Below are 24,560 nucleotides of genomic sequence, written 5' to 3' on the forward strand. Positions count from 1 at the left end.
AGTCTTCTCTAGTTCAGGATGATTCTGCCATTGAGGTAGTCATTCTCCCATGCTTCAGGACAAAAACAAAAGTTGTAGAATGGAGATGAGTAGAAATATGAACCCAGTGTTCTGTTTGTCCCAAATGGGAGTGCCTGCATGTGAAAACCTCCATATTCACTCAACAAAAGACTCTCTTCTTGGCCCTGTAGTCAGCTAAGTGAATTTGATGTGAATTAACATCAGAGTTGTGGGTACAAAGAACACTGGACAGGAGTCACGAAGCTGGTGAAATAGCTTGAATTCTATTTTCTAAAAATTGTCTTTGACTTAATACTCAGTATGCCTCAAGTTCTAGCAAGTAAGTACTTGTCCCACATTACGTATAGAAACACTGATTTAGAAAGAAAAACTGGTTTAGAAAGAATACCCAAGGCACTTTCCTAGGGCCATACCAAATAGTCCTTTCTAGGTTTAAACTCAAATCATTCAAACACCAGAAGGCTATACAGTTTTCCTGCACCATTCCATACTGCTTTCAATATACCACACAGTATATTATTTATACTTCAAATAAATACCTTCATTCCTGTCCTTATTGAAGCAAAAATATTTATTGAATACCTACTTTTTACCAGGAACTATGCTAGGTGATGAATATAAAAACAATGAACAAAAATGTCATGGTCATTGACAACAAGTCAAGGGGGAAGACAGATATTAGAAAATTATCACCTATGTAGGTCACTTACCAGTGACAAGGAGAGGTCCATTCAGCTCTGGAAACATGTAATAGAAGAATACGATCCAGACTGGTAGGGTCAGGAAGTCTTCCTTGAAGAAGTAACAACACTCCTGACAGCTGAAGGATGAATAGGCAAAGTTGGAAGGAGGCAGGAGAACATTTCAAGACAAGGGAACAACATATGCAAAGGCACTGTGACAGCCAAAACTTTGGTGTTTGACTCCAAGGCCACGTGTCTGGAAACAGAGGTCAAAGATGAACACAGGGCAAAATAAACCTTGAAAGGTCAATGAGAACATAGCTTTATAAGTCCTTGTAAGAATTTGCATTTCTACCTAAAGTGCAATGAAAAAGTATTTAAATAATCGTGTTTAATGTGAACTACTCTGTGTTTCAAAATCTGAAGAAAAACAAAGTTTAAGTACTTAGACTATTCGATATAAGGACCTACTATAAACCTAGAGTAACTAGGGGCATGTGATATTATTGCAAGAATAGACAAAATGAATCAATAAAACAGAATAAAGAGCTTAGAATCAGATCCACACATTTAAAGTGACTTGATTTATAGCAAAAAGATTTCATTGCAGTAACAGTGAGATAAGAATGTATGGTATTTGGAGTAGTGTTGAAAAGTCTTATGAATTTGACACACACAGAGGAAAAGGTCATGACCTCCTACTTATCAACACATAAAATGCAACTCTAGGTGAACTGTATGTAGATCTATAGATTGGTGCAAAAATAATTATGGTTTTTGCATTGTTGAAATTTGCTATTTGATATTGAAATACATTCTAAATAAATGTGGTTATGCACATTTTAATGTGCATTTGTTCATTGGAAGGACTGATGTTGAAGCTGAAACTCCAATACTTTGGCCACCTGATGTGAAGAACTGACTCATTTGAAAAGACCCTGACACTGGTAAAGATTGAAGGTGGGAGGAGAAGGGGATGACAGCGGATGAGATGGTTGGATGGCATCACCAACTGAGTAGACATGAGTTTGGGTCCACTCTGGGAGCTGGTGATGGACTGGAAGGCCTGGTGTGCTGCAGTATATGGGGTCACAAAGAGTCGGACATGAATGAGCGACTGAAATGAACTGAACCGTCACTTTATGTTTTTTTGCTAATGACTTATTACTTGCTGTTTCTTTTATATTTAGTTCAGACTATGGAACTGATGTTAGAAAGTAAATTCAAGCAATTTTCTTGAGTTCAAAATGGGTCATAAAGCAGCAGAGACAATTTGCAACATCAGCAACACATTTGGCCCAGAAATTTGCTAGTGGGCATACAGGGAAGTGGTGGTTCAAGATATTTTGGAGAGGAGACAAGAGCCTTGAAAATGAGGAGCGTAGTGGCCAGTCATCAGGAGTTAACAACGACAATTGAGAGCCATCATCAAAGCTGATCCTGTAACAACCAGATGAAAAGTTGATGAAGAACTGAAGAGTTGACCATTCTACAGTTGTTTGGCATTTGAAGCAAACTGGAAAGATGAAAAAGCTCAATAAGTAGGTGCTTCATGACTGACCACAAGTCAAAAAAAAAATCATTTTGAAGTGTCATCTTCTCATTCTACGCAACAACAATGAACCATTTCTCTATCAGATTGTGATGTGCAATGAAAAGTGAATTGTATACAACAAACAGTGACAACCAGTTCAGTGACTGGACTGAGAAGAAGGTCCAGAGCACTTCCCAAAGCCAAAGCCAAAGCGAAAGTGAAAGTGAAGTCGCTCAGTCGTGTCTGACTCTTTGGGACCCCATGGACAGTGGCCTGCACTAGGCTCCTCTGTCCATGAGATTTTCTAGGCAAGAGTACTGAAGTGGATTGCCATTTCCTTCTGCAGGGAATCTTCCCAACCCAGGGATCAAACCCAGGTCTCCCTCATTGCAGGAGGATTCTTTACCAGCTGAGCCACAAGGAAACTGGTAACAAGAACCAAAAAGCACCAGTGGGTTGGGGCAAACAGCAGTGCAGGAGTACTGTTTTATTGGGCCATACCACTGGTAACAGTCCTTTCTAAACCCATATCAGTCAAACACCAAAAACCTATACAGTTTTCCTGCACCATTCCATACTGCTTTCAATTTAGTAATCAAAATAGTTTTGATCAGGACATAAAAAATACTAAGGAAGATATTGATAACTTTTACTACATTTGGATTAAGAGCTTTGATACTTAAAGTGAAAAGGAAAGTCGTGGAGTGTGAGGAGTTATTTATAATACATAAACCTAAAAAAAAAACACACAAAAAAACCCCTTGAATCCAAAATACAACATTTTTCTTGTGCATTATTAGGAAAAATGTAAGCAATTCAATCGAAAAGGAAGAAAGAATGCTTAACAATCATTAGTCATTAGAGAAACACAAATTAAAGCCGGAATGTACCACCATTATTAATTATTAGAATGACTAAAATGAATAAGACAAATGATACCAAGTGTTGGCAAACATATAAAACAACTGAAAATATTATACAGTGCTAATGGCAGTGTATTTTGCTATAACCACTTTGTAGAAGTTGTAAAACTACCTGTCATTATCTCCTAAAGCTAGACACATGCATGCCCTATGATTTGGCAATTCTACCCCTAGGTTTATACCCAACAAAACTCCATATGTATATTGATCAAAAGACATGTGCAAGTACGTTCCTGGTAGCACTATTTTTAATAGTCTCAGACTAGAAACTACCCTTTAATAAACTACCTCATGGGCTCCAGTTCTTTGTTCCTTGCCACATCGTTTCCCATGTGACTTAGCCCTTCCGACCATATACATGGGCAAAGGGTGCTTCCCTGCTCCCTGACACTGGACTTTTTCATGGGGCATGCTTTGGCCAATGGGGTGTTGGTAAAAACAAACTGATTAAAGGTTGGATGCTTCTATCATTGTGACAAGACAATGTTCCAGATTAGCTCATTAGTCAAAAAAGGATGAGTGGCACAGGGGAAACATTACCCAGCAACTCACAGATCCAAGGCTTGAAGCAGAATGACCCATCTGAGACAGCAACGGGACCAAAGCGGTACTTCCTGGGGTACCATTCTCATTAGTCCCAGTGAGTAAGTGAAGCATCTCATTCTCCCAATGACTTCAGCTCAGTCCTGTTACCCTAGGGTTAGAAAAGGCACTACCAAGATGAAATAACTATCCTATGCCTAGAAAACATGTATCAAATCATGTTCTGAGTAACCAAGTTAACCCAAATCAGCTTTTCTTCCTAAGATCCCAGAGGACTGAACCCAGGATTTAGTAAAGATCACAAGTTTGGAGTCTGACAGTTTTGTGGGAAAATCTCTGAAGTATCCCTTATCACCTGACCCTGGACAGATTTCATCACTGTTCTGAACCTCACTTTACCTGCACTTAAAATGGATACACTATCATTTAAATCAGAAGCTGTTGTTATCTTCAAAGGCATCTCTTGCCTTACTCAAGTAACAATTTAAACGCCTTCTGCATTTACATCCAGAATCTAATTATTTCCTTAAAATGACCCTTAGAGACAGATACCATTATCTCCACTCTTTAAAGGAAGTGTTTGGACTTCATGTGTAAGGCATTTGGATTTGCAACATGGTTTGAAGTATGGAACAGTTAGAAGATAACCATTATCACCCCAAATAAGAGAAAAATACAATGTAACCTAGAGAAGGAGAGGGAAGTGAACAGATTGTGAAGGCATTTGGAATATAAAACTGCCCAAAAGTGATGAGTGATTGGACATCAGAGTGGTGAGAAGCATAAAAGAGGGGAGATAGTAACTTGATTCCCTTGGTGTTTGGAGATACCATTCACTAAAATTGGGTACCCCCAAGGGCTTGGCCACCCCATGCGAAGAGCTGACTCGTTGAAAAAGACCCTGGTGCTGAGAGGGATGGGGGCAGGAGGAGAAGGGGGCGACAGAGGATGAGATGGCTGGATGGCATCACCAACTCGATGGACATGAGTTTGAGTAAACTCCGGGAGTTTGTGATGGACAGGGAGACCTGGCCTGCTGCGATTCATGGGGTCGCAAAGAGTCCGACAGGACTGAGCGACTGAACTGAACTGAACTGAAGGGGAGGAACAGGTTTGGAACATGATAACAAGTTCATTTTTTGGACAAGTTGAGTGGGATGTAACTGTGGCATATCTGACTGAAGATACTTAAAAGGCAATTGGATAAGATTTCCATCTAAGAGGAGAGTCTGGGCTAGAGTTGAAAGTTATCGTTATTTAGTTGATAAATCTACTTTAGAAATACACCATGAACTCCGCTTGAGTTACATGTACTTCAGTAGAGCATGCACTTAACCCTTCTTAACATCAATTTCCTCATCTTTTTAAATGAGGAAAATAACATGCCTTACCTTGCCAAATAAATTCTGATAAGAATCCAGTTGCAGAATGAGTATGTAAGTAATTCGTAAACATTAAATTGCTACTTAAAGGAAAGATTTATTAGTCTTATTGTCATTAGTGGCTGGTTGGAGGTAACCTTCTAAGTACCTGCTCAATCGCCCACTGAGAATTGCTGGAAATTTTTTTAAAAAGCATATTTCTTTGGATTACTCCAGTATTTTTAACAGCCAAATCAGGATAAAGTAAATAAAATGTAAAATTATTGAATGAATAAATTGTATCAGTACCTAGATAAAAACAGATATTTCAGACATATCCAGGTAATTTTATTTTTAAAAAGACTGTGTTTCCATGTTCATGTGATAAAGAAGCTGACACTTAACTTCTCTTTATCAATAACAGGTTGGTAAACAGAAAAGATTTTCTTTCTTGGACATCTTTATTATAATACTTACTCCTAGGCAACTAAGGGAATTGATATACTCTTAGGAGTATTAGTCAAAGCTATTAAAGATAGGAAGATATCTACCGCAACTGGAATTTTTCACTACGAAGGAGTTAGTCTAAACTCTTCTTTGTGATCCTCATTAGATAGTAGAATCAAATGTCTATATGGCTACTTTTATATATAATAATAAATATACAAATTCAGTGTGAAAAAGAATATACCTAGGTTCTCTATAACTAAGGTCTTGTGTTTCACTCATTCAGAGGTGTATTATCCAGTCATGATGTATTTTCAAAAGAAAGAAGTTACTAAACACACATCTGTCTAACTTGGCCTGTAATGATCATCTGCTCTTTCAGAATATCATTTCTGAGGAATATATTTCAGAATATTATTCCTCGACCTCACCAAAACCTTAAGATACAGACTCTGACTCTATAACCTGGCTCTGTTTGTGCAACTTGGACCACAATCCATTCACATATGGACAGAGTCAAAGGGTTTGGAGAATCAATCTCTTCACTGAATTTAATTCAATTCTACCTGCTTGCATCAATTTCCTTTTTTTGTGCCAGGTCTTGAAATACTGAAAAAAGCTATTGTAGTAAAAATCTCAACTAACAGGAATGCTTAATAGGCAGAAATGGAAAAGCACAAAGGATGCTTGGAAATCAATGGTCAAGTAGAAGCTCTAATTGGAGTGTGCTCAATAGCTCAGTCATGTCTGAGTCTTCGCAGCCTCATGGACTGCAGCCCACCAGGGTCCTCTGTCCATGGAATTTTCCAGGCAAGAATGTTGGAGGGGGTACCATTTCTTCCTTCAGGTCTAATTGGAGAGTCCTGGGAAATAACTGGATAGTTAAGTCAAGGGGAAAACTGGACAGAATGAAGAATGTGAGAAAGGCCTAGATTTAAATGCTGGGTAAACACTTACTAACTACATCATGTTGATTACAGTTATTTATTACTTGTAAGCTTTAATTTCCTAATTTATGAAACATTCATTATCACCACCACCATCACCAGCATCATTACTGTCCTTGGCGTGGACATTGTCATCATTAGCATTGGCACATCACAGGATCTTTTTACAGTTCTGTGATGAGAGGATGTAGGTACAACATAACTCCAGTGCCTACAACACAGAAGGCTGACTGGTTCCCTTTCCATCTTGGAGGCCTGAATGAGAAATTTTATCTGTGACATGCTCACAGGTCTTTGGGTATGCTTTGAAAGAAAGGGAAATGGGCAGAAATAAGGGTAAATCACAGAACCCATCCATCTCCAAGTTTGTTTTTAGACAACACCACATGATAATCAAAGCACCACATAAGAAATTAATCAGACCAGCCCTGTTAAGATCACAGAAAAACATGGCAGCAATCTTGGACAGTATTCTGGGGATCTTGGGGTTACTTCTCAGGATGGGGAAGGTATTTGAGTACTTTTGCTGTCGTTGTTTGGTTGGATTTTTTTGTTTGAAAATAAATGAAATGTGTTTTTTAAAAAAATGAAACAGCACATGAAAGACATTTGGGTTATCTTGTGTATGAGCTGGTGATCAGATTGAAAGCTTCTCCTGGCTTCCGGCATCTTCGATAGTGAACTGTCTTTCCACATCTGTCAGGAAGTGTCGCTGGAGCTGGTTACATCTGAAACAGGGACAAATCTGGGTTCTGCCTGCCGTGGGGTTGAAATCACCTTTATTCTCGGAGCCCTCCATCTGGTGAGTGTGCTGTGTAAAATGTGTGTGTGTGTGTGTGTTTTCCTTTCCATCTCTCCCAGTCCATTTCCAATACTGAAGGTGATGTAGGAACTGATAATGGAATGACCTTGAGGCCAAAAACGCAGAGTGAGTAACGTTCAATAAAATAGACTATGACAGGTATTTCATAAAAGAGGTTTGCGAACAGATGACTTTTTACAAAGAAAATAAACTAGCATTGCTTGTTGCTCGGGTGCCAAAGTGATTTGCTTTTTCCCTGCTCTAGCAGATTCTGATTGACTTTTTTCTCCTGTGAAAAATGAGGAAAAGGGGAAAAAAAACCAAACAAAGATTGCTCTATATGATCCACTCAATAAGAGGGCAGACAATTACTAGTTACCTTTTTTTTTTTTTTTATTTTGCTACTTCTTTTAATGATAATGGATGAGAACTTCAACTTGTAGAAACTTCATATACATTAGCCATCATAATCATTAATACATGTTGAGCACTTATAATGTGCCAGTTATACATTACTAACTACTTTGTAGGTGCTATATAATTCACACACAGTCTCTGGGAGGAAACTAAACAAAAGAAGTTTAAGCATTCTGCCTAACATTTAGAAATAAAATTGAAATACAAACTTATCTCTGAAACCAAGCATCTATGCTTTTAAATGTTGCTTCTCTTTTGAATTCCTCACTTCTTTAATGAATTCCTCATGTCACCAGTATTGTGCCAGGTACTGGTGAAGAATAACAAATGAAACAAGATTTCCTAAAATTAAACTCTTATGGGAAATCATGCAAATCTTTAAACATCAGAATGGTACACCATGGAGTGGGCAGAGTGGGAAACAGAAAATTAGAGAATCTTTGCCCATGTAGAGTATCAGTAAATAGATTAAACCAAAGGGCATCATGGGGGAGGGACATGGAAGCAAAGTATCTATATGTTCTGAATTTTTTTCAAAAGAATCTAAAAATACAGGTTTTTATGTGTTCATGTTGGAGTTGAGAAATAATTATATCTCTATCTGTCTCTCCATCCATTCATATATTCCACATATCCTAAAGAATTATGAAAGTTAAGCTAAAAATATCTGTGGCACAAATTACAGTATTGGTCTTCTAGTATACATATGTGGAATAAAGATTGTTTACTTGAAATTAGATTGGCCAGGATTATATTTCCATGCTACCACTTACTAGAGTTAGGAAACTGGGTAAACTAGGTCTCTCTGTGTGCCATTTTTCTCACCTGTAGAATGTAGAGAGCGTATTGCTAAACCTGTTAAGTTTATGGAGAAAATTAGATGAGAAAAAAGAATACAGTTGACAATACATATATTTTTTTCTCCTTTACCATCTAACCTATACACACGTGCTAAGTGACTTCATTTATGTCTGGCTCTTTGTGACCCCATGGACTGTGCCCACCAGGCTCCTCTGTCCATGAGATTCTCCAGGCAAGAATAATAAGGTGGGTTGCCATGCCCTCCCCCAGGGGATCTTCCTGACCCAGGGATCAAACCCACATCTCTTATGTCTCCTGCATTGGCAAGCAGGTTCTTTACAACTCTCAACACCCAACCCAGAGGAAGATATATCCATAAAAGCAAAGTGTTGCCTGGTTGGTAGTATCTAGAATGGCTTTCAGAGAAAGGGGTCCATTTTAAGTGGACTTCAAAAGGGAGTATTATTTGGAGAAAAGTGATCCTTATGAAGATAGTACTACAAGTGAAATCTAAGTGCTGGAATTATTTATATACAGCATACAACTCTTTTATGAATAATATATAGTTTGATATAAGTCCTTTGCTGAAGATAAGACTTGGAGCATATACTGTAGTCACTTTATAGAAAGCTTAAAATTCAAGATATGAAGCATAATTATAACTGAGAATGCAACAAAGAACCACTGTGCTTTTTATTATTATTAATGAAGAGATATAATCAAGTTTACTTAGGGAGTTTAATCTCACAGCACCACAAATAGTCCAGCAGTGGGAAGAATAGTCAAAAGATCACTCAGCTGGTTCAGGATACGGTCTGTGAGCTGCTGTTAGTGGAAATGGAGAAGAAAATCTAGGTAAGAGCACCCTCAGAGATTAGCGGAAGAGATGGTCGACTTTCTCCGTTGCTGGAGTAGCTGATTAGAAATGGGAGGCAAGAAACAGGAGGATCGAAGGTGAGCTGAGACCTGCAAGGACAGAGGAGAGGAGGAACTCTAAACTCAGGTGGGTTTACATCTTTATTCTCCCACTTGCTCCCTGTGTCACTGAGGGTAGGGTACTTCACATTTTGAATGTCGACTTCTCCATGTGTCAAATAAAAATACCTAGCTTCTGTGCTGTTTTGAAAAGAGGACGAGGTGGAGTGTTTCATTAGGATAGACTAAGCAAGCATATAGTCTCTTGATAAATGGAAATTCCCCATTTTCTCCTTTGTAGTCAATAGGGTGCTCCTTGGAACAGACATGTTTCTTTCTTATTTTTTTCCTACCACTTTTGTCTCCATAGGAGGTAAGTCCAGTGTTCCATTGAAATCAACTAGAAATGTATATGTACTTCAGTCACTTCAGTCACTCAGTCGTGTCTGACTCTTTGCAACCCCATGGGCTAAATTAAAGTATGCCTGGCTTCCCTGTCCATCACTAACTCCCAGAGCTTGCTCAACCTCATATCCATCAAGTCGGTGATGCCATCCAACCATCTCATCCTCTGTCATCCCCTTCTTCTCCTGCCCTCAATCTTTCCCAGCATCAGGGTCTTTTCCAATTAGTCAGTTCTTCACATTAGGTGGCCAAGGTATCAGAGTTTCAGCATCAGCGTCAGTCCTTCTAAAGAATATTCAGGACTGATTTCTTCAGGATGGACTGATTGGACCTCCTTGCACACCAAAGGACTCTTGAGAGTATTCTCCAACACCTCAGTTCAAAAGCATCAATTCTTTGATGCTCAGTTTGCTTTATAGTCCAGCTCTCACATGCATACATGACTACTGGAAAAACCATAGCTTTGACTAGATGGACCTTTGTCAGTAAAGTAATGTCTCTGCTTTTTAATATGCTGTCTAGGTTTGTCATAGCTCTTCTTCCAAGGAGCAAGCATCTTTTAATTTCATGGTTGCAGTCACCATCTGCAGTGATTTTGGAGCCTAAAAAAAATAAAATTTCTCACTGTTCCCATTGTTTCCTCATCTATTTGCCATGAAGTGATGGAACCAGATGCCATGATCTTAGTTTTCTGAATGTTGAGTCTTAAGTCAACTTTTTCATTCTCCTCTTTCACTTTCGTCAAGAGGCTCATTAGTTCTTCTTTGCTTTCTGCCGTAAGGGTGGTGTCATCTGCATATCTAAGGTTATTGGTATTTCTCCCAGCAATCTTGATCCCAGTTTGTGCTTCATCCAGTCTGGCATTTTGCATGCTGTACTCTGCATATAAGTTAAATAAGCAGGGTGGCAGTATACAGCTTTGATGTACTCCTTTTCCTATTTGGAACCATTTTGTTGTTCCATGTCTGGTTCTAACTGTTGCTTCTTGACCTGCATACAGATTTCTCAGGAGGCAGGTAAGGTGGTCTGGTATTTCCATCTCTTAAAGAATTTTCCGCAGTTTATTGTGATCCACACAGTCAAAGGCTTTGGTGTAGTCAATAAAACAGAAGTAGATACATACTTAATAAACAATAGATTGGTTTGAAAAGTGGTCTCTGGGGGCTTTGACCAATGCCTCAGAGAAATATGCAAAAGGTCAAGAAGCCAGGAACTCCAAAGAAACATAAGATATTAAACTATTCCTATATCTTGTATACCACCCAAACAGTAAATGAACATTATTTAAAGTTTGTCCTATAAGATCTGACTCAGCTGGTAAAGAATTGGCCTGCAATTCAGGATGCCCAGGTTCAATCCCTATGACTCTGTATAGACTTTGGAGCTGCTTCTGGCTTAAAGGGGGCAAGCAAACACAAAGTAACCTTGTGGTGGGTATGTAATTGCCAAGTATCTGCCATAAGCTCTGGCATATGGCCGCTGTCTCTCATCCATTCTTCTTGCCAGGGAGACCAGACATGAAAGGGCTCCTCTCTTGGTGGAGTGGGGTGAGGGGATAGCGATTCTGCTTTTCACATCTGTTCCTCTGGCCTGAACCATTGGCAGTGACCGAAGGATGGAAAATCCACTTGTCCGTCTCAACAGCCAAGAGGACAAGGGGAAAGCAGCCTTCCAACCAGAGCATGGAGCCAACTGGCAGGAGGCTTCCCTTCTCTTCAGAATACAAGTTATACTGACAGATAAACTATACTCAGGGCACTGCTGAAGTCAACAGCTGGGGTTTTGTTGGTTTTGTTTTTTAAAACCTCTTGAACTTATCAACAATGCTGTAAAGAAGCATACTTGGATAAAAGGACTCAGCTGAACTTATGATTGTGTTATTAATAATAAAAATATTAAAAGCTATAATTATTAGGTACTTACTATGTAGGAGCAGAGTGCTAGGCACTTTAGTTACCATATTCTGTTTAAACCTCACAATAAGAGAGCTATAACTATTACATTCACTTTGTGGATGAAGAGCAGACTAAGAGAGGAGAAATGGCTTAAATAGGTGTTTACTCCTAGATGATGTATAAATTTTAAAATTGTTTCAGCATTCTGGTAGATGCTGAAAGTGCTTTGGAGTTATATAGGGATCTATGCAATAGCTAAGACAGATGCCAATGTGTTCATCTTACTGATAAGGAAACTGAGATTAAGAATATGTGAGTGGTGTATCCCAGATTTCACTGCTAGGATATCTTGGAACTGAATTCACACCAGGCCTTCCAATTTTAAGTGAATTTTTCACCCAGTATAACTTCCCAGGTAGCTCAGTAATAAAGGATCTGCCTGCTAGTGCAGGAGACTTGAGTTCAATCCCTGGATCGGGAAGATTCCCTGGAGAAGGAAATGGCAAACCACTCTAGTATTCCTCCCTGAAAATCCCATGGATGGAGAAACTTGAGGGGCTACAGTCCATGGGGTCACAAAGAGCTGGATACAACTGAGCATAGACATGATGATGACCCAGTGTAGCCGATGTAAATTTCAAAGTCTTTGTAAGGGGACAGATAAAGGAGAAGGTCCATGACCAAACAGCCTGTGTTAGAAGGGACCTAGGTTAATTTGGATGCAGCCAGATTTACCTCTCTGAACCTGGGCTTATTCATCTGGAACAAAGAAATAAATAGATATATAAACACTTATAAAGTCCTAATCAAGATTAACAATAGTTTATCAACGTTTCTATCCCTACTTCTGGTATATATTAGGCACTCAAAAAGTAGGAGCATCTTCCATGTGTAATTAAAGTGAAAAAAAAAATGCTGAAGAAACCAGAATGTGAATGCACTGTTGGGCATGGAACTAGTTCACTTGCTAATGGATTAATATGTGAAGTGGTAGTGAGATTTTTATCATAAATCTGTCCCCATCCCACCCAGAATTTACATTTACATTGTGGAAGCATGAGGTAAGATGTTGATAGCACCTTCCTCTCTCGTTGCAAGAGGTGTTCTCAGAAAAGCATGTTTGAACAAGTAGGAACGATTTTTCAGTGTATCACTCAAAATGAAGTTCAGAAAACAGGTGCCACTAGAGATGTTTTAAGCAAGAATGGATTTAGTATAGGGAACTAGAGGCTTTAAATTCATCGAGTAGGCTGAATGGATGGAGTATAATCTGGGTCTCCAGCAAATACCCCCAGACAATATAATTAACCCACAGGGAAGTAACACTGGGGTTACTTTTGGAACTTCTTCATACTTTGAACCTATCACCACTGGTGTCCTCATTACAGACACCCAAATTATGGAGAGAGTTAGCTGGTATCTTCACACCAGGGAATAAGAAATCACGTTGAGGAGTATCTGCCACAACTGTTTTTGCTGCTTCTCCCAGCCACCTGGGAAGCCAGGCATGGGATGCGGCTACATAGAACTGTCATGGCCCGACAGTGTTCCCACGCGGACACAGCGAAAGAGAGACGAAAAATGCCTTCTGTCTCAATCCTGAATTCAGACCTCAAAATGCATCTAACGGCACTTCTTTACACCCAGAATACTACAGGTAATAAAATTGTATTATTTGGCTTAGTTTTCCAGACTCTCCTCAGAGAAATAATTTGCGATGGAGGTTGAAGTGATGCACCCGAACGTCCAGGACACTTATTTTTCTGGGCCAGTATGAGGTTCACGGTGGCATCTTAAAGTATCAACCTATCAAAGCAGGGGATGGAAGAGACGCAGGTTCTATCCCTAAATCAGGGAGATCCCCGGGAGTAGGAAATGGCAACTCACTCCAGTAGTATCACCTGGAAAATTCCACGGACAGAGGAGCCTGTGTGGGCTACAACCCACAGGGTCACACAGAGTCGGACATGACTGAACGACTCAGCATGCACATAGAGCGTGATGAGGTTCACATACGGGAATTATTACATGATTTGGGGGAAAGCGATGTCACACAACTGACCTTTAGTTTCCTCATTTCCAGTGAGGAATTAGGTTCTAATGTTGCTGTTGTGAGATTGACACGAGATGATGTATAAATTGCCTAACATAGTGCTTGACACAGTATATTTCCTCAATAAGTGATTATTCTGTAAACAATATAAAGCATATACAAAACTCACCACAGTGTATTGCATGTAGTAAATGCTTAGTAAAATATATATGTTGTAAGTGTGAATTGCATTATTTGGGGAAAAATTATGTTCCAATATTTAGTCCAAAAAAAATATGTTCCAAGACTTATGTCCAATGCTTCACTTGCTTTATTTTTCATTTAATCTTTTATAAGTAGGACCTATTATTGTTTGGTTTAAGGAACAGAACTAATCTTATGTGAAAACACAGCAGTCTCAAGCATTTCTTGAATATTGGACGTTCTTCATAGCATTTTGGGCGGGGGGGGGGGCTCATACTGTCACTGAGCATGTGATTGTAAACTGCATACTGGCTGCTGCTGCATCCATAAACTTCCCTAAGGGGAGAAGATGCCCTGCTTTTGTTAGAAAGAAAAAGTTATTCAGGGCATGGGGTTCAAACATGCTTAATCTGCATGAGGATTCGTTTTGACTCTATCAAATAATTGACTGCATTTGTTTGCTCAATATGGGACTAAAGTAACTGAACTCTCATATACATTAATACTTTAAACACAGGAATGTGTAACTAAATTTATAAGTCTAGCTCAAGGCCCTATGAGTCCAAACCAGATACCCAACTAATACATTACTCAACCATGACTTTGTTGTTTCCTGGAATGCTCCTCTGTCTGCTCAGCATGGAATAGGAATATGTAGAAAGAGCAATAATTTTGATTTTATATGAGCCTGAGTTCAGTTCTCACGTTGGCCACTTATCTCTGTGATCTACCATCTCAAAGCCTCAATGTCATCCTGTGAAAAATGGGTATACTTATTTCCTAGGTTGTTGTGAGGATTAGAGATTGTAATGTTGATAAAGCGGGCAGTGTAGTAATGAGCATCTAGTTCATAATATTGCTTTTGCTTTTTTTTATCAATAAAATACTGTAATAAATTTTTGAGATTATATTTGCCCATTTCACTTAGAATTCTACTTATTTAATATTTAGTTAGAGTCCCAGGTAAATGTCAGAGAATACTGCTTCAAAGAGAATACTTCACTACATTTTTGTTTGAGAGTGTTTAGCCTGGCAGTGATGGAGAAAGAGTGCTCAAATCAATTGGCATGTAGTCTCCAGAATATAGTAGCTTAAACTGAACAATTTAATTTGCATTCTCCAGAAATAGTTTTTATCTGGAAAATGCTTACTATTTCATAGTGGCAAATAATCTTAGTGATATTTTAAAGTAGGGCCAATAGTCCTATTTGGGATGTGTAAGCTCCTTAATGAAATCACTCACCTCCACACCAGTGAAACAGGAATTAATGTGTTCTTTTAGCTCTGTGAAAGATGCAAAAATGTGCACAAAGGGATGTGCTAGTGGAAATAAGGTAGGAAGATCCCCTGGAGAAGGAAATGGCAACCCACTCCAGTATTCTTGCCTGGAGAATCCCATGGAGGGAGGAGCCTGGTGGGCTACAGTCCACGGGGTCGCAAAGAGTCGGACACGACTGCGCTACTACTTCACTTTAAAATCAAAGGAGCCTACCTTGGGTTTGAGGGGCTTCCCTGGTGGCTCAGAGGGTAAAGCATCTGCCTGCAATGCGGGAGACCTGGGTTCGATCCTTGGGTCGGGAAGATCCCCTGGAGAAGTAAATGGCAACCCACTCCAGTATTCTTGCCTGGAGAATCCCATGGACAGAGAAGCCTGGCAGGCTACAGTTCATGGGATTGCAGAGTCTGACACAACTAAGCAACTTCACTTTCACTTTTTCACTTTGGGTTTGAGAGTAAACTTGAAATATTCCTGAACCGCTTTGAGCCAGTTTCTTTGCCTGTGAAGTGGTAATAATATAAAACCAGTTTCACAGATTTTCTGTGAGAATTAAAATAAGCCAGTATCTCTCAAAATGATGTTGATGTGAGTGATTGAAAGTAGAGATTATGAAGTCAAATGGCCAATATTTGACTCTTAGCTTCACCACTGACCAACTGATTGACCTTGAGCAAGCTATCTAACCTTTCTGTAATCAGTTTCCTCATATGAAAAAACAAATAAATAAAGGGGAGGGACGAGCTTTATGACCCATATGATACTTAAAAGAGTGTTAAGGATGTTAAATGAGATAATGCACATTAGTAAGTGGATAGTGACTATGACGGATTGCTACAATTGTTTGATAAACTGTATTTGTTTCATTATGAAACATTATGCATGCATGCATGCTTGGGGGCAAGCTCAGTCACTCAGTCCTGTCCAACTCTTTGTGACCCCATGGACTGTTGCCCACCAGGCTCCTCTGTCCATGGAATTTTCCAGGCAAGAATACTGGAGCATGTTGCCATTTCCTACTCCAGTACTACTCTTCTTGTATTGCACCAAATGGTGATTTGCTTCCTTGTCTGTCATCCTAGCTAAGATGCAAGTTCATTGAGGACAGGTGCCATGTTATATTCATCTTTGTCACATCAGTACCTAACATAATAGTTTGCACAAAATAGTGCTTCTGAAATACTTGAAAAATAAAATTTGTATCATTTTAGGAAGAATTCAGATCAAGTGAACCATGCATGATGAACCATACATCAAGTGCATGTATTCAATGCACTTCCTTGTTGATGCACTGTGATAAACCAGTCTTTGTGGGACATGCTATAAGATATAGAAAGAATGAGTGTGACTATACATTTGCCTTGAAAATGCTTACTCTAGTTAGAAACTAACAATGAAACAGGTCTGTGAAATGTGAAAAGTTCAATGCTAACTCCAGATAATTTTCATATTTATGGTGGCCATTTAGGAGCACAGATACATGGTCTCAAGTAACTCATGTATCTCTTCATCCATGTAAAAGTGAACTAGGCAGGCAACCAAAAGTCATGGCTTCTAATCTCAACTAGCCATATATTTCCTGCATCATTTTGGTAAAATAATCGACCTCCCTTGGATTAAATTACCTGACTATGAAACGAACTGTGATTTTATACCTTTATACCCAGTCTTTGCATATCATTCATTTCAAATCTGTTCACTTGGAAATTTCAGAATAGTCTTCCATTGTGGTTTGTTAAGAAACGTATTCAAGAAATAAATATTAGAATCTTGGCATTCTTTACTTAAAACCCTCCAAGTGCTAACTGTGCACTCAGAACAAAATCTAAGCTCATATTATAGCCTGCAAAATGCTGTGTCATCTAACCCCAGCCTCTCCCTCTCCCACTCTGCTCATTGCTCTCTAATTATGTCAGTCTGTCTATTGCTTTCTCAAAGCTCAGAAGCTCCACCTAATCCCTCTGCCTGGACAGCTCTGTTCCCAGATATCTACATGGTTCAATGTTCCCTGCTTTGAGGTTGTTGCTCAAATGACACTTCCTTATAATTTTCATTCTGGACCACTTTATCTAAAGTTCCTCCTCACCTTACCCTTTGGCACAGCTTTATTTTCGTTCATAAATCATTTTTATTATTAATTAATTATTCATGAACTTAACAAATTTGTGTTGAGTTTCTCATCTGTGCCTTGTTTTGAGAGGGGTCCTGTGGATGTAATAATAAATAAATGAGGCACAAGGAACTGTCCTCAAAATCTGTATAGAGAATATAGAAATGAAAGGGAACTGCAGTTCAGTAATTTAAGCATTATGATGGGAATGGGCAAGGAGTGCTATGGAAGCAATAAAGGAATCACATAATCTGGCTGAAGATTTGAAGAAGGCTTCCTACAGAGTGATTGTTAAACTGATCCTTTAAGGTTGAGTTCAGTTCAGTTCAGTTCAGTCACTCAGTCATGTCTGACTCTTTGCAACCACATGGACCACAACACGCCAGGCCTCCCTGTCCATCAGCAACTCCTGGAGTTTACTCAAATTCATGTTCAGTGAGTCGGTGATGCCATCCAACCATCTCATCCTCTGTTGTCCCCTTCTCCTCCTGCCTTCAATCTTTCCCAGCATCAGGGTCTTTTCAAATGAATCAGTTCTTTGCATCAGGTGGCCAAAGTATTGGAGTTTCAGCTTCAGCATCAGTCCTTCCAATGAATATTCAGGACTGATTTCCTTTAGGATGGACTGGTTCGATCTCCATGCAGTCCAAGGGACTCTCAAGAGTCTTCTCCAACACCATAGTTCAAAAGTATGAATGCTTTGGTGCTCAGCTTTCTTTATAATCCAACTTTCACATCCATACATGACTACTGGATAAACCATAGCTTTGACTAGACCAACCTTTGTCAGTAAAGTAATGTCTCTGCTTTTTAATATACTGTCTAGGAGTATATTTCTTCCAAGGAGCAAGCATCTTTTAATTTCATGGCTGCAGTCACCATCTGCAGTGATTTTGGAGTCCAAAAAAATAAAGTCAGCCACTGTATTCACTGTTTCCCCATTTATTTGCCATGAAGTGATGGGACCAGATGCCATGATCTTAAGTTTTCTGAATGTTGAGTTTTAAGCCACCTTTTTCATCTCCTCTTTCATCAAGAGGCTCTTTAGTTCTTCTTCGTTTTCTGCCATAAGGGTGGTATCATCTGCCTATCTGAGGTTATCGATTATTTCTCCCGGCAATCTTGATTCCAGCTTGTGCTTCCTCCAGCCCAGCATTTCTCATGATGTACTCTGCATATAAGTTAAATAATCAGGGTGACAATATACAGCCTTGACATACTCCTTTCTCTATTTGGAACCAGTCTCTTGTTCCATGTCCAGGTCTAACTGTTGTATCCTGACCTGCAGAGATTTCTCAAGAGGCAGGTCAGGTGGTCTGGTATTCCAAACTCTTAAAGAATTCTCCAGAGTTTGTTGTGGTCCACATAGTCAAAGGTTTTGGCATAGTCAATAAAGCAGAAGTAGGTATTTTTATGGAACTCTTTCTTTTTTGATGATCCAATGGATGTCAGCAATTTCATATCTGGTTCCTCTGCCTTTTCTAAAGTTAAATTTGAGTAGGAATTACCAAAGTGAAAGATGAGAAGAACATTTCTCTGGGCAAAATCAAGACCTGGTTCAAGATACTGTTGAGGAAAGGGAGCACTGGCAATTTTGAAGACTTGAAGGACAATCATGGCTAAAGTGTTGAATTTTTTTTTAGTTATAGTTGCTGTACAATGCTGTTAGTTTCTGCTGTATAGTGAAGTGAATCAGCTAAATGTATTCATGATATTAGCTCCCTCCTTCCTCCCACCCCACCTTCCTTCGCACCCATCTGCATCACCTCCGAGCACCAAGCTGCGCTCCCTGAGCTGTACAGGTTGCCACTAGTTACCTGTTTGCCCCATGGCCCTGCACATTCGTCAATTCCAATCCCTCAATTTACCGCCCCCCCCACCATGTCTACCCTTGTGTCCTCTATGTCAGCATCTCTATTCTTTGCCCTGAGAATAGGTTCATCTGTATTGTTTATCTAGATTCCACATGCACCCCAATGTTCACTGGGACACTATTTACAATAGCTAGGACGTGGAAGCAACCTAAATGTCCATCAACAGATGAAGGGATAAAGATGATGTGGCACATATATACAATGGAATACCACTCAGCCATTAAAGGGAATGATATTGGGTCATTTGTGGACACAAGGATGGACCTAGAGTCTGTCTTATAGAGTGAAGTAAGTGAGAAAGAGAAAACAAATAGTGTATGTTAATGAATATATATGGAATCTAGAATGTTGTATTTTCAAGGGGGAAGGAAGTGAGGCAAAGGAAGAGGTTTTGTGTGGTTTGAAATGCAAGCAAGGGGCAGACCAGGGACCATGATGGCAAATTTGACATTATTGCAGGGGCAATAGTATTGAAGAGTTTTAAAAAGAATGACATGATAAGATTTGTTTGTTTGTTTTTTATTTTCTTTTTGAAGAGCTCTCTAGTTATAGGCTGTTGAATGGACTGGAGGGGTTAATGCTTAGCTGAGATGCAGTTGCAGAAGCATGGGTAAGACACGAAGAAGGCCATGGTGAGGAACATGGTGATGAGGATGCAGAGAAGTATCTGAGAGAAGGAGGCATGTGAGGTCTGCTTAGATGTGTGACATTAGAAAGAGGTGGAGTTGAAACATGGCGCTGGCATTTCTAGTTTGGTCCATAAGAATCATTTTTTGAGGCGCAAGACACAGGAAGTTAGGTGATTTTCAGGTGGTAGAAAGATAATGAGTTCTGTTTTCAAGTTCATTTGAAAACAGCTCCAAAAGGAGATGAGTTAAATATCTCTGGTTTCTCACTCCAATTATTAAGTTATTGCATTGCTTTTTTTGAAATGTTGAAGATGTAATTATTTGTGTCTAACAAATCTTCCATACTGGAAGATTTATGAACTATTATCAGTGCCTTAAATATTTGCTAATTTATTTATTTGCAGATATTTCTAGTGAATACTTCAGCTGTCTTAGAATTTAGAAACTTCTCATTTAAACAGATGCACATATATCACACTAATGCAACTATTAACCTTGCTAGGCTTCAGGGATCTAATGGAAAACAAGATAAAACAGAGCTGAGTGGACTTAGGGCTAAAAGAAAGAAATATAAGATGCCATCACTTAGTAGCACTGTAGCACTGTAGTTAGGCTGGCAGGATAAGTACATAAAAAGTTCCATGCATTGAAATAGCCTCAGTGTCATACACGTCATCTAAGGGAGTCACACCGTTTCACGTATTCCACTCTGCTTTCTCACTGATGCATCCATCCTTACCCTCAGCTCTATCAGTCATTATAACTAACAGTTACTGAGCAAGTATGTCAGGCATTTTTTCCGTCAAACCCTCAAAATAGTCTTATGAGTAGATGTTGTATCATGCCCATTTTACAGATGAGAAATCCGAGACTTGGAATGTTTTAAGTACATTTACAAGGTCAAAAAATAATGAGTGATGGCACCTGGACTTAAACCAAGTCTGTCTGTATAATTTTGTATAAAAAATGTCATTGCCCATGATGCTACAAAGAAACAATTACAGATAATAATGTACAGCACATCAATAATTGCATAGAATCTTCCATGAATAAGGCATTTAATTCTACCTGTGAAGAAGACATCTTCAAATTGTGCAGGAAGATGTCTTTTTCAAAGGGTGGGTGCTAATAATAATTTCATATAGAAACATAATTCTACCTGAAATGACTTAGCACTGTCTGGCATCATAAGTAAGCACCATGGGTGTGGTAGTTGATATATAATTATTATCATCATTATTCTGAATTTTCTTATGAGCAAAGGAAGACAAGGTAAATAACTTGCTCCAGATCACATAATAATGATAGTGGAGACAGGGTTTAATTCTGAATCTAGCTAATCATAGGGTTAAATGTTTTTTACACAGAGCTTCATCTTAAAAAAAATTGGCTTCCTGGGTAATAAATGACTTATATTTGGTAGTCATTGCCATATGACAAAATCCAAGTTTTATTACTGTCATTTGGCTCCTTGTTTAATGATTGTCAGATTATATAGTTATACAATTGTATTAAATATACTTGAATACGTATCCATTTTCTATGTAGTCCAACTCAGAAGTCTAAGTAATATCCAACTCACTGAGTAATTTAAAAACATGCATACACACACTTAGTAAAATGTCTACTTATGGACCTGCAATGCAATTTGCATTGAGAGTTCATAAAGCTTTGAGCTTTATGGGAAAGGGCAGACATCTGTCATATTACATAATTGGAATTCACACCACAGTATAGTACAGTTGTCATGCATCTGGTAAAGGCCAAAAATTTATTAGAGCAAATTAGAGATTATAGACATTCCCTTTGGGTAAAGGAATCCCTCAATAATATGCAACATTACTAGGAGAAAACTATGAGAGAAGGAACGATGATGGCATAGCACAGGCTGTGACAGGCCTTTGTGCTCACGCAATGCTGAATATCATTTGAGAATCAATATATCACTTTGTTCTTTTATTTAATAAGGATTTCTTAGTGATTGCTACACATTGACTGTATTCTATGTAACAGAGATAGTAAAGTACTCAAAGCCCTCATCTGCATGGAATTTACATTCTAGTGGTCATTAACTAGCTTTATCATTTCACTTGCTATGGACATCCTCCAAATGGGAAAACTTCAGTTGACCATATGGAGCTTTTGGAAAATAATTAAGAACAAGCTTGTATTAAGAACAAGCTTGTATTAAGAACAAGATTATGTGCGTTCTTACAGATGGTGACACCAATACATATGTATAGAGAGGTTAAATATCTTATTAATAATAATAATAATACACAATAATAATTGTAATTATTTTAAATAATTATAGTAACATCTACTGCAGGGGAATTTCTGCTCCTGAGCAAATGATGTAAACATACTTTACCTGAGCACTCCTGCTGAGCAAAACTAAAAATCCTCGGACAGTATGTGTAAAACAAACAAGGAGATTCTAAAGGATGGGGAGAAGAAGGCAGGCTAGCTAGGCATTTTGGGATGCAAAAGAACAACACAGTGGTGAGCTCCCTGGGTTTTAAGTTTATCTCATATATCAAGACTTAGAACTGAGGGAGCTGGCAACCTCAAAATGTCAGCAATGAAGACCAAAAAGGGAAACAAAGCCTGCTCTCTCTTGGCAAAAGACCAGGAAGGGTGCAACCTAGAATGCTTTTAGACCATAACTGCTCTACTCCAGACAAATACCATAGAAAAAACAGTGGATCCTAGATTCACCCATGCCAGCAAAAACCAAATGGACAGTCTAAACTTTTATCATTTTGAGGCTGTAATGAGGTGCACTAACATCCCTGCTGGGTAGTACCTTTCAAATGTTCTCAATTATTTTTTTTTTCACGTAGCTTAATAAAGCAATGAATGGACACATGAAAATAGCTAAGAGCACCCAGAGATATTTCCTATAAACCATAATTATTCAAATTTTGTGGGATAGAGAGTTTGTATTACACTAGTTGGTAAATGCTGTTTGGAGGACTGAGCCTGTTTATTTTTGTTCCCTTTCATTCTACACCACTTTGGGAATAAAATAGTCATTTATTAAGCAGATCTTTTATGTCAGCTCATGTGCTATGACGTTACATAAGACTCACTGTGAAGGAACTTATTTATCAAAGTATGTGTGTGTGCTTATGTGTGTGTATGTTGGGGGAGATGTGTTCTCAGCGCTTGAGCAGCATCAGTTAACACAACAGACAATAACCCCCATCCTACTGAAATTCTCATTCTACTATCTATATTCATAGCCCAATAGGAGAAAGCTATAAGCACAAATAAATTACATTAACAAAGATGCATATAGGAGGGAATAACAAACTGTGAGAGATTAATGTTGGAAGCCGGGCAGAACAGTATTAGTCCCTGAAGATGGTACCATCACGCTAAGTTTTGAAGGATATACAGAACTTTAGTAGGTAGACTAGACAGGGAACAGGTTTTGTTGTAGACCCAATACCAAGTGTAAAGACATATTTGCAAGAGAGTCTGCACAAAGTCAAAGCAGGCGATCTAAGAGAAAAGAAAGGGAACCCACAGGGGAGAATGAGGGGGAAAGGAGAGAGAAGAAATGTAATAAACCAAATAATGGAAGGCCTTGAAGGTCAACTCAAAAGAGGCATTTTAAATCGATTTAGAGGCAATGTAGAGCCAATGGAGCAAGTGTGACAGGAATTGGGCAGCCAATATCCAGAAAAGCTATCAAAATGTTTGGGCATGATCTGTTCTTAATAAACCTGGGCTACTCTTGACCTGTGATTCCATTGTCCTCAGAACGGTCATAGATTTTGTTGGTTTGTAATTTTCCATTAGCTCCCTAATTACTGATGCACTCTAGGAGACATTCTCTCAGACAGATAAGCACCTGATTATCAGAGACTCAAGCTGATTTACAGTGTTTGTGAATGCCCTCTGCCTCTATTTCTTCCTTGATGCATTGGGGACATTGTTAGCAAATCACGAAAAAAGTATTAGAAAAGCTGGCATTTGTAATAGGTTAATTTTAGAAATGTCTCCTGTTTTTCCTTTCTGGTTAGGTTTTATATTCATTTCAGGCTGCAGTGTTCAGTGCATTTGTAGATGCCTTTCAGCAAAGTTTTATGAATGTCTGAAATCCTCACCCAGTATTTTTTTAAACTAAGTGGTGCATTCTAAATTTTAACATTTTTCTATAAACTGTTGCATTTGCCTATTTATCATTCCACAGGCAGCACTAATGCTAGATTTTGTTATATGCTCAGCATGCCCTGACAGAGGGTAGAGAATTATTTTCAAAAGACCTACAGTCCTGGGTAAAGAGAGACAAGAAAATCTGATATGCTGTGTACTGTAATGGATGCAGTGTGGCCTATTTGGGAGCAAAGACCTGGTCACCTATCTTCGAGTGAATGCATTGAGACTGCAAGTGAAATTTGAGTTTGCCAGGCTATAACGCAGAGGACAAGCATTCTGAGTGTTCTGGGCAAGCTAGTGGTAGGCAGAGGCCCATGAGAGCATTGTCATTCAAAAATTCACAGGAAGTATATGTGGCTGATAAGGCTGAATTTGGGGGTAATAGGAGAAGTGATGGAAATAGGCTCAAGAGGGAGGTAAGGATAAGATGGTCAAGAAAATTATATTCTACTCTAAGGAGTTTGGACTTTAACCAAAGGAAATGAGGAGCCATTGAATGAATCTGGCAGGGAAGTGTGGGCTAGGAAGTTGGACATTAGGGCAATCACTTCAACCTCTCCACTTTTCATCTGAT

This window comes from Cervus canadensis, chromosome 29 (assembly GCF_019320065.1).
Source record: "Cervus canadensis isolate Bull #8, Minnesota chromosome 29, ASM1932006v1, whole genome shotgun sequence".
NCBI lineage: Eukaryota > Metazoa > Chordata > Mammalia > Artiodactyla > Cervidae > Cervus > Cervus canadensis.